Genomic DNA, 10,216 nt, shown 5'->3' on the forward strand with positions numbered 1-10,216 from the left:
ACGTCGGCATTGCTTTAATAAAACATTGTGTTATTTTATTCCTTGTACTAGGGGAAAAAAATAACTCAAACTTTTGATCGTTTTGATTAATGTATATTACACTTTTATTTTATTCGATTATAAATATATGTATTTTTTTTGTTATGTATAATTTAAAAATGTTTTATATATATTTACTAAACAAATATGATATTATTACAAAACCAAATATTTGAAACTTGATAATTAAAAATCTGAAAAAAAGAAATTTTTTTTCCTTTGTTTTTAAACCTTATGATCTATGTTTCTAATCTTTAAATATTTATAGACGATAATGAACGATTTCACATTATTCTATAACTTCTAGAAAGAATTTGCATCTGTAATTTTTCCTTCGAATAAGTTTTCTTTATGGTGGGACATTGCGGAACGAAAAAAGGTACGCCGCACACTTCGAAAGGTGTTTGTGACGAAAGAAATCAGCGCGCGTCTTTCAGAATTTAGCAAAACGAAAAGAATATGGTGTATTACTCTTGATGGAGAGAAGATACATGTATACTGCACACTCTCCAAAATGTGACAGAAATCATTGTTGTTATTTTCTTCTTTTTCCTTCCAAGAAAATTCTAGCTCCAAACAATTCCTTCTAGATATGGGAAGTGTGTTTCCTTCCCCCATAGTTTTTAGAATTACAGACTTCTATCATCTCACAAACAAAACTCAAAACTATGATTTTATCATAGTTCATCTTATGTCACGTCTCTTTAGAAAAATATCCAGCGTTTCTTCTATTTTACGCAACATTTCTCAAACTCTCGGTTTGTGTTATAGCTCAAATGAATCTTACATCACGACAATGCACCTGTGCGCACACGACTGTGTTTCTGGGAGTTTCTGGCCGACAAACAAATTACTGTGTTCGAGCACCTTCCTTATTCGCCGGACTTTGCTTTCTGTGGTTTCTACTTTCAAAAACAATATATAAATTTTTTATGTTATATCTATCATTTCCCGGCGACTTACAAAGAACATTCAGTATAATTTGGAGGAATTTTAATTTCTTAACTTATTATTTCTAAACGATTATTGCGCCCGAAAGTTATTCATCAAATCGTCACCATTATAAGTACATTCCGTTTGGCATAAGCTTAAGAGATTGCTTAGGTCGATATTTTGAAATAAGTTATTTATTCTCTGATAATAATTTTTTGGAAATCCTTTCAAATACATACATCATATGCTCATTTAAAGTTTATAATTTCATTTCCTTTTCAAAAATTTTTAATTCTTAAATATTAAATATTTACATTTTTTTTAAAAGAAACAAATCCTCTCTCTCTTAATAAAGTTTTAGTAACGCATACATAATCAGCATATTATGCAAGTGATGTACAAAAAGGCATTGTCTTATTCTCTTATTTCATTATATATGTATACTATGTGTGTGTGTGTTTTTCTTTCTTCGTTACATTTACATCAACTATACGTTTCTATTCGCAGTAATGCTAATCATAAATTTAATGTAACGCATTCGCTTTATAATCCAACTGCCAACATAAGGTACATTGAATATCTGATATTTTATTATAATTCTAAAACATCGTCACACTATCTATATATTGTGCATAAGTTTATTGATAACAGTGATAATAGCTAATACTGATGGATTGAATCATCATAATTATCATCATAATGAATTATATCATCACAAGTGATCAGTGATCGTAATGGATTATAATTCTATCTAATGAAATAGCTATCATAGAAAATTTAGATATATATTAAGAGTGTTAAGATATCATATATCAATATATTGTGTGATCAAAGCTGTACAAAAATTTAAAAAAGTTGAATTATAATAATATTACAATAATAGCAATAAAATAAATACTTGACATTTTATCCTTGATTATAAAATGGAAAAAATTACACTGAATTATTAGCACTCATTATATTTATATATTTTACACACACAGAAACTTGATATAGATAATAAAATAATAGAGAACATTATTTTTGTATAATTAAATATATCAAGCAAGAAAATATAACTGTAATTTAATAATTTATGCGCGCGGGAGGATAAGCAACCGATTTAGTTCTATAGATCTTAGATTTCTGCTAAAATCCATAATGCATTTTATCAATTCTAATTCTGCGATCCTATTGCAAAACACGCAAGCACGTAGAACGAGTTAAATTTCACAATTCTCTCTTGCGTGTAATCCGTTCATTAGAGTCTGTTTGCTTCTTACTTCCAACATCCACGCGAATACAATAAGTACGAGCTTACAATAAGTTTTATGATTTCTTGAGTAAGTAATCTAAGATCTTTTAAGAATATCGTACATTATGCTATTGGCAAAAGTAGATTAAAATATTATCACATTTTCTGTCTTAAACGGAACAGTTTAAAGATATCATATAATTAGGATACGATTTCTTGAATGGAGAATCACATAAGTCCCATTCGTGCGGAAAACTTGGCGCGCGATCCACTATCTGGAGCACGTGTTCAAAATTTTAAACATTACACGAGCATGAGACGATGCCTTCGGAATAGTACCCACGAAATGAAATGCCTGTTCGTGAAACCGCCGACATATGTAATCACGATATCACGAATAAGTAATAAAAAAGAAATAAAGACTGAGAAAGATCCTAAGAAATCTTCTTCTAAATAAGAAATCTTCGAGAGAAAAATGAATGTAATTAAATTTACATGTATTATATATATCCAACTGTTTGAATTTAATGTCTTATCAATAAAATAAGTGGTTCGCGTTAATGAGATACACACTGTTATCGATATTTTTAAATAATGAACTCATTTCTTACGCTAATGTAAAAAGAAAATAATTCAATAATGAAAAGTTATGCCATATAATGTGATGTATTACCATGTGCACACTTATATGCGCTTACAAATATATTTTCCATTTTTCTCTTAACTGAATATATAGCTTTAATTGCAAAAATAAATTATTGTAATTGCGATAGCGTAAAGTATACATTGGATAGAGAGTGTATCTCTCTTTCACGTCACGTTTCCGTCATAACGATAATTTGAACGCTTGCAGAGTTCGATGTTCGGCCCGCGCGCAGAAGTCTGATCATATTTTCCTTATTACGCGAAACTCGCGACTGAGTTTAAATTCAAAGGATATCCTCTAGTCGAGTGGATCAGGCGACGCCAGGTAGAAAAGCCGAATTGATGCGGATGTTATCGGTGACTTCGCCAAAGTAGTTAAGGGATGATAGAAAAAAGAAAAATGGACGAATAAGTGAATCAGAAGAAGAGGTCATCGCCGACCTACATTAAAACGAATGTTTACTCCTCATTGATCATTGAGACGTTGAGAGTTCTCCGATCTGTCAAATACGAAGTAAAAAGTACTTTAAATTTTTAATACTTTGCAAAAGAGAATTAAAACTTTAATATTGACAATTAAAGTCTAGTGTGTGTGTGTGTGTGTGTGTGTGTGTGTGTGTGTGTGCAATTTATATATAATTTTGTTATAGAATATATATTATATATACTTTTTTTAACATACATTTAAAATTTTGTGTGTGTGTGTGTGTGTGTGTGTGTTTAACAATTTATTCTTCTTTACAATTTTTCAGATAACTAACAGATTAATATCTTTTATATAGACTGTAAAAATCAAGAACAGTTTTTAAATTACTGCACGCATCGCGAAATAAATTTTCGGCGTTTCTTTAGTTCTGCGAAAATTAAATAGATTTAATTAAACTTGAGAAGCGGAAAATGAAACAAATTCTTGAGTAATGGAAAAAGTGACGGCGAATTAAACTCAAGTTCTGGATAATATTTATTTAATAAAAAAGGCATCATTTTTTTTTACTCTTTCTCTTACAGAAAGATGAATATACTAATTAAGCAATAATCTTACAAATATAAATATATATTAAGCAATTAAAAATAATTTAAAAAAACATATATGTATAGTTGAAAGATTTTCTCTTTAATATTTCTCGAATAAACTTGGTCGCATGCACGGTTTTAAAATCCAGATGCATTTGCATCGTAAAATTTACGCGGTCGGAAACTTCAAAGACATGGTTATACTCGTATAAATCCTATTGCAAATCTCCGTTCGCTAATTATGATTGAGTTATTGTCACTAATTTGGAAAATTCGTCAAAGTTGAAAGGGAGTAAAGAGGGGAAAAATTATGACGCGGAGCCAACGTGGCATTGGATCCATGCGCTATAACTTAGAGCAAAAGGCAGTAGTTAGCAGCAGCAGCAGTATTTCCCTGTCACTGGCAGTGACCCATATGCGCTTGTTCATATAGGGGTACCTACGTATAAACCCGCCATGAGCACTGGACCCGCGATAGACACGTGTGCCGGCGCAAATGCGTTCTCCCGAATCATACGGACGTCCGATACTCGCGGATATCGAATGCGAAGGCGGAACGCATAACGCATCGCAAATGACAAAAGGTTGATTAGTCGCAATCAGATTGCTGCGAGCAGATTACACAAACATGTTTGCCCGTTCCATGGTCTCTGTGTTATTGGGCTGTACATGTTAGTGTTTCTGCTATTATCTTACGAACTAAAATGTATGTTTAATTTATGCGCTGCAATATCAAGCATTGCGATAGCGACGCGATGACAAGTACACAAAAAGCGCGACCGGCCATACTATTGTTCACAGCATTGAAGCGTTATCAAAAGAGATAGGGAAATCGGAATTTTTATTTATTATAATTTATGATTATTTCATTTATATTTATTTTTTCATATTGTGCTTTAAATTTTCTCGCTGATATTGTTATTGTAATTATTTTCAGATTAAGAAAACGAAATAACACACAAATTGGCGAATCGAATAATTCAAGTATTATAAAAAACAATTGATATGTAGAACGTGAAAAAATATGAATCGCCGATGCGATTTATTAATGAATGATCGCGAAGAGGTATTATCAAAAAGATCAAAAAGTCGCAATGAGTTAAGACAAGTTATATAAAAGCCGAAAGTGCAGCGCTGATAGTGACATATGTTTTACATGATTATATAATATAATATAATGCATTTGCAATATTTTTTAGATTTTATTTGGAAAAACTTCAAACATTTATAATAGAATGTTTATATTAATTATAAGATTTGTATATAAGTACGTATAAATTATTTTAAGATGTTCAAAATATTTAGAAAATTATTTAAATTTTTAATACCAGAAAATTAGATTCTTAAATTTTTGAAATGAAACTTCATCTCCGATAGGTACATGGAAAAAAATATATGGATAGTATAGTAGAAAAAATAGTAGAAAAAATCTGGATAGTCGTTTTAATAATCCAGATATTTGGTCTAATAAAAATATCATTGAGTGAACTATGTATGTTTGTGGCAGCCCGTGACGTAGACTTTAATTGAAGCAACAGCATTTTTTTCCGTGTACACTTTAACGTTAGTGAGAGAGTTCGGTACCCGAAAGTTTATCCTCGAAGCTAAGTACCCAAAACATTGTAGTCACGAGTCGCTTTCAGAATGAGAACATTCAGAATACGGTTTATAAACACTAAGGTAAACATCGCATGCGACATGTAGAAACCAGTAAATCAATCATGATGCTAACATGCAAAAATGTTTATATCTCAGAAACGGTTGAGCTTTCGACCTATGTTTACTAAGGCTGTTTTACTCAGTATGGTGTGTCCTATCTACCATATATTAATTATAAGATAATGTTATATAATATCAGGTCTACCGGAAAGTTCTGTCCGTTTTTGGAATAAAACAAAATACAAATTTTTATTACCGTCAATAAACTTTATTAAATAATGTAATTGCCATTATTCGGAGAAGTATTGTCAGCAACTGGATAATTTAAATACAGCAGTCCAAGAAAAGAGGCCGGCGATGTACAATAGGAAGAACATCATACTGCATCATGATAATGCCAGGCCACATGCTGCTTTGGATACTCGTCAAAAAATTGCAGAACTAGGCTGGAAAATTCTGTCGCATCCACCATATTCCCCGGACTTAGCACCCACCGACTATCACTTGTTTTTGTCCTTACAAAATTTTTTGAGGGGCAAAAAATTCAAAAATGAAGAAGATATCAAACAAGCACTGGTTCAATTTTTCGCATCAAAAGATAAAACATTTTTCGAAAAAGGGATATACAAATTGCCCTCACGCTGGCAAGAAATCATTAATAATAATGGCAATTACATTATTTAATAAAGTTTATTGACGGTAATAAAAATTTGTATTTTGTTTTATTCCAAAAACGGACAGAACTTTCCGGTAGACCTAATAATATATTAATTATAATATAAATATTGAATGGTTTTTTTGAACATCCTGTATATATATCACACGACTAATCCTAGAACAATTTAGCCAATTGTGCTCAATAATTTTTTTTTTTTTTATAATGATAAGATATCATTATAAAAACTTATTTCCATAACAAATAAACGCCATAATAGACGTTGCTCGCATACTTATTACGTGGATATCTAAAAGAGATATTCTCGATGGAAATCGAACGCCGTCCACGCATTCTGCTTGAGACTAGTGACGCATTGAATCCCGTGTTCGATGAAAGCATTAATAACAGTCTCCCGTGCACATCAAAGCATTCGACAACAGATATTTTTCGTTGATAAAATGGGCGGTCATCGGAACCAGATAATTTATCTATCCACCCCGTATCCGCGCGTCGCCAAAAAAACAATTTTCGCTACAAATGAGTTTTCGATGGATGCGAAATGAGAGCTGGGAAAAAATACGACTGCGGTACCGTGTTTTAGAACTATAGAGTCGACCACAATCTCGCATGCGCAATGTACGAAGGCATCAGTATTGTTTGCCATTTTTTAGTTGTCTCTGTGCACTCTTTTGAACACACTCCGGATGTGTACGCGAATAGTATACTTTAATAGTAATATACATATAATGACATACGTTTGACAAAACTTGCTTTTTATTAGATCCATATTTTTAAGGCTGCGTTCGGAGAACACGCTTTTAGCGCTATAAGCGTGCTCTGTTTTTGTTCAACTTTCAATAAGTAACAAAGATAGAACGACGCTGTTAGCGCTAATAGCCTCTCCCCGAACGTACTCTTAATAAAATACCTTTAAAAATGTTCAAAAGTAGTAGATATAGCTGCCTGATGTCGAAAAATGTCGAATCTACTATGAAAAATGCACACTTGAAGGCAATTTACCACAAATTTATCAACATTTACCATTCTTTGAAATAGACATATCAAATCTTTACAAACACACACAGGATGTCCTTAATCAAGATATTTTTTGTATCCATCTATTTGCGTATGCTTTCATATTTACAGTGAATAAGTAGCATAAGATTTAATGTTGCAATTTAAAATGACTATTATTTCATTAAAATTTAATTTAATTTAATTATATTTTATTTTAATTTATATTATTTTTTTAAAATAATTTCTCAAAAGCAATAGTGAAATGTCAAAATATCGATATAACGATCAACTAATTGTAAACACAAGTAGTCATTTCTCAATTAATACGTTTGCGGTTTTGCACTCGATTTCAGTCAGCTAAAATCAATTGGATTTTGCGTATTTGCACACCGCGAGCACGCTTTACACTCTGACTTGTTAATTAGATACGAGAGTTTCGTTAAAAATATCATTTGCCTTGATAATTTGAGGTGTGCATGTGACATGCGCGACAAACAATGCGTATGTATTTTGGAATTTGCTGCTACAATCCGTAACTACATCATAGTTGTTGCAATCACAAGTTAATAATTAATTGATCGATCAATCAATGTATAGCTAATTCATCTAACGCAGCACGACAGAATCGTTTTTTTCTAATCGATATTATGTACTTATTACTGATATTGTGTAATTAATATAAATACACAGTTTCATAAAAAGATGTTATCTAATATTAATTAAAGAAAAGCATTAATTATGGAATTTTATTTATGTTAAATCGTGTAAATTGGCTATAGCAAGTTAAAAATACGGTTATAAATTACTTATAGACAATAACATATACAATAAATTACAGGACATCGATGAATCTATAATGGTCAGTTTTATAAATATCGATAATTGATAATAATAAAACCTTTCTCTTCTATAAATGTTACTCCAGTTAATCCAGAAAAAGAGACTTAATTTAAGAAAATTAAATTAAATTAAAGAGAATATAATTATCAAAATATCTATATTAAACTCTATTGCTAGTTAATATTAATTATTCTATTGATTTATATTTTAAAAACAAGTAAAACTAAAAGAAAAAAATTATAATTTTAAATTATCTATATTAAAATTTTAAATTATCAAGTGCTTTTTTATCGATTTAATAGATTGCCGAAGATGGCAGCACTTTTCGAGATAGCTTAAAAAAAAATATTTGCTAAATGCAATATTATAAAGAATAATTAAGTCTTATGCTACGTGATAGTTTAAATATATTTATGAAAATTGTTATTACGTAATTAATGAAATATAAAGTTATTTCAAAATATCTGAAGTATATTTTTCTTTGTAACTTTATATTTCTATACCTACGTACAACATTAACTAATTAACTCAACTTTTGTAATAAAAATGACAGTGACTTTCTAAACGTCTTATCGCGTTCACATTTCTAATAAATTAAAATACAACATAAATATCTACAGAGATAAATATTCGCACTATGTATCACGAGCTTTTAAGCTTTCCTGTAATCGGTAAATAAACGACATTGTCCGACAGAACCAACATGAACTTATCGAACTGAGGTAAATCTTGAATATCAAAAGCACATGATAAAGACTTAAATTAAATATATAATAATTCAGTTGCCTAGAATATAACTTTTTATATACAAAAAGTAATTTTATTACATATATAAAAATATAGGATATTTAATATAAAAATATAGGATTATTTTTTGTATCACTTGTAAAAAATTTACATTCATACATCGTCGACTTATTATTTCTGAAGATAAAAATTGTATATGTTTCCTAATATTTCATGCGTTGATAATTCGATGATAAAAACATTTTTTTAATTTCTTCTGTAAGATCAAAAATATACCTACTTACAGCAAAATCCAATTTGCACAATCATTGAGTGTTAATGTTAAAATCTTTTCTTAATTATATACCCATTAAAACCAAATAAAAACAAGAATCGATAATAAAGATTTTCACGAAGAAACGTTGCTATTGTTGAAATGTTGCTCTTCCTTTGAGATTCACCCGATAATATGTATGTCAACGCATTCTTTCGAAACGGGAGGAATGTGAAGATTGCTTGGATAAAGAAAGCTCTCTTAGATTTAGTCTTGGAAATTTCTTTAGAAAATACACGGAGAGAATTTTAAACTAGCCAAATTTAATTTCTTGAATAAATGGAGGGATAGACCATCACGTACGTAAATTGGATAAAAATTCAGATGGCATACTTTTTTTTCATTACTTATTTTCTTATTTTATTAGAAAAATCGTTACAAGCGGAACGAGTTAAAAGAACATAAAACGTAATCTTGTAACGGAAGCGAATCTGCATAATGAAAAGCTTTCAATACCGCTGCGTAGAAGCGTCAAGGAATTTGAAAGAGAGAGATTCGCTCATCTCTTCTCGAGAAGATTGTAAAACGATCCCGGATACATCGTATTGTATTGTCCAGTCACAATTTGTGGTGTTTTTAAGAAGATCGATGCGACCGAGTTTTCGATGTCTGGACAACGGCCAGATCTTGATTTCGCTTCGAAGAGTACGATGAATGCCGTCTCGATTTTACACACCACAAATCCGCCAAAGCTTTTACTTACGGCGAACTAAAAACTGTCGGATTGCCGCCAAGGTGATCAACAGCAAATTCGTGAAGGAGAATTGTATACACGCGATACACGGAGTGATCGGATCTTGAATTCCGTGAATGAATAAAACGTGTGCGGTAAAACAATAATCTTTTCTCGTTTGACGACGTGATAAATTTTCGCATGAAATTTAAGGATTGTCAAGAGAGTTATATATACGCCGCCCAGCTTGAAGTACGTATTCCAGACCGAGGTATAGTATCTCGTAGAGTCCTTGGAAACACAGTCTCGGTATAATAAGAAACTCGAGGCTGAGTAATGTCCAGTTATATTTCTTGGACTTCACGACGGCCGAAACTCTTTTAACCTATCTCTCTTCTCCTCTCGACTTTCTTTTTCTCTCTTAGAGAAAGCTCGAGTGTTTCG

The sequence above is a fragment of the Formica exsecta genome, unplaced genomic scaffold, assembly GCF_003651465.1.
Source record: "Formica exsecta isolate Colony F162 unplaced genomic scaffold, ASM365146v1 scaffold318, whole genome shotgun sequence".
In the NCBI taxonomy this organism is placed as follows: domain Eukaryota; kingdom Metazoa; phylum Arthropoda; class Insecta; order Hymenoptera; family Formicidae; genus Formica; species Formica exsecta.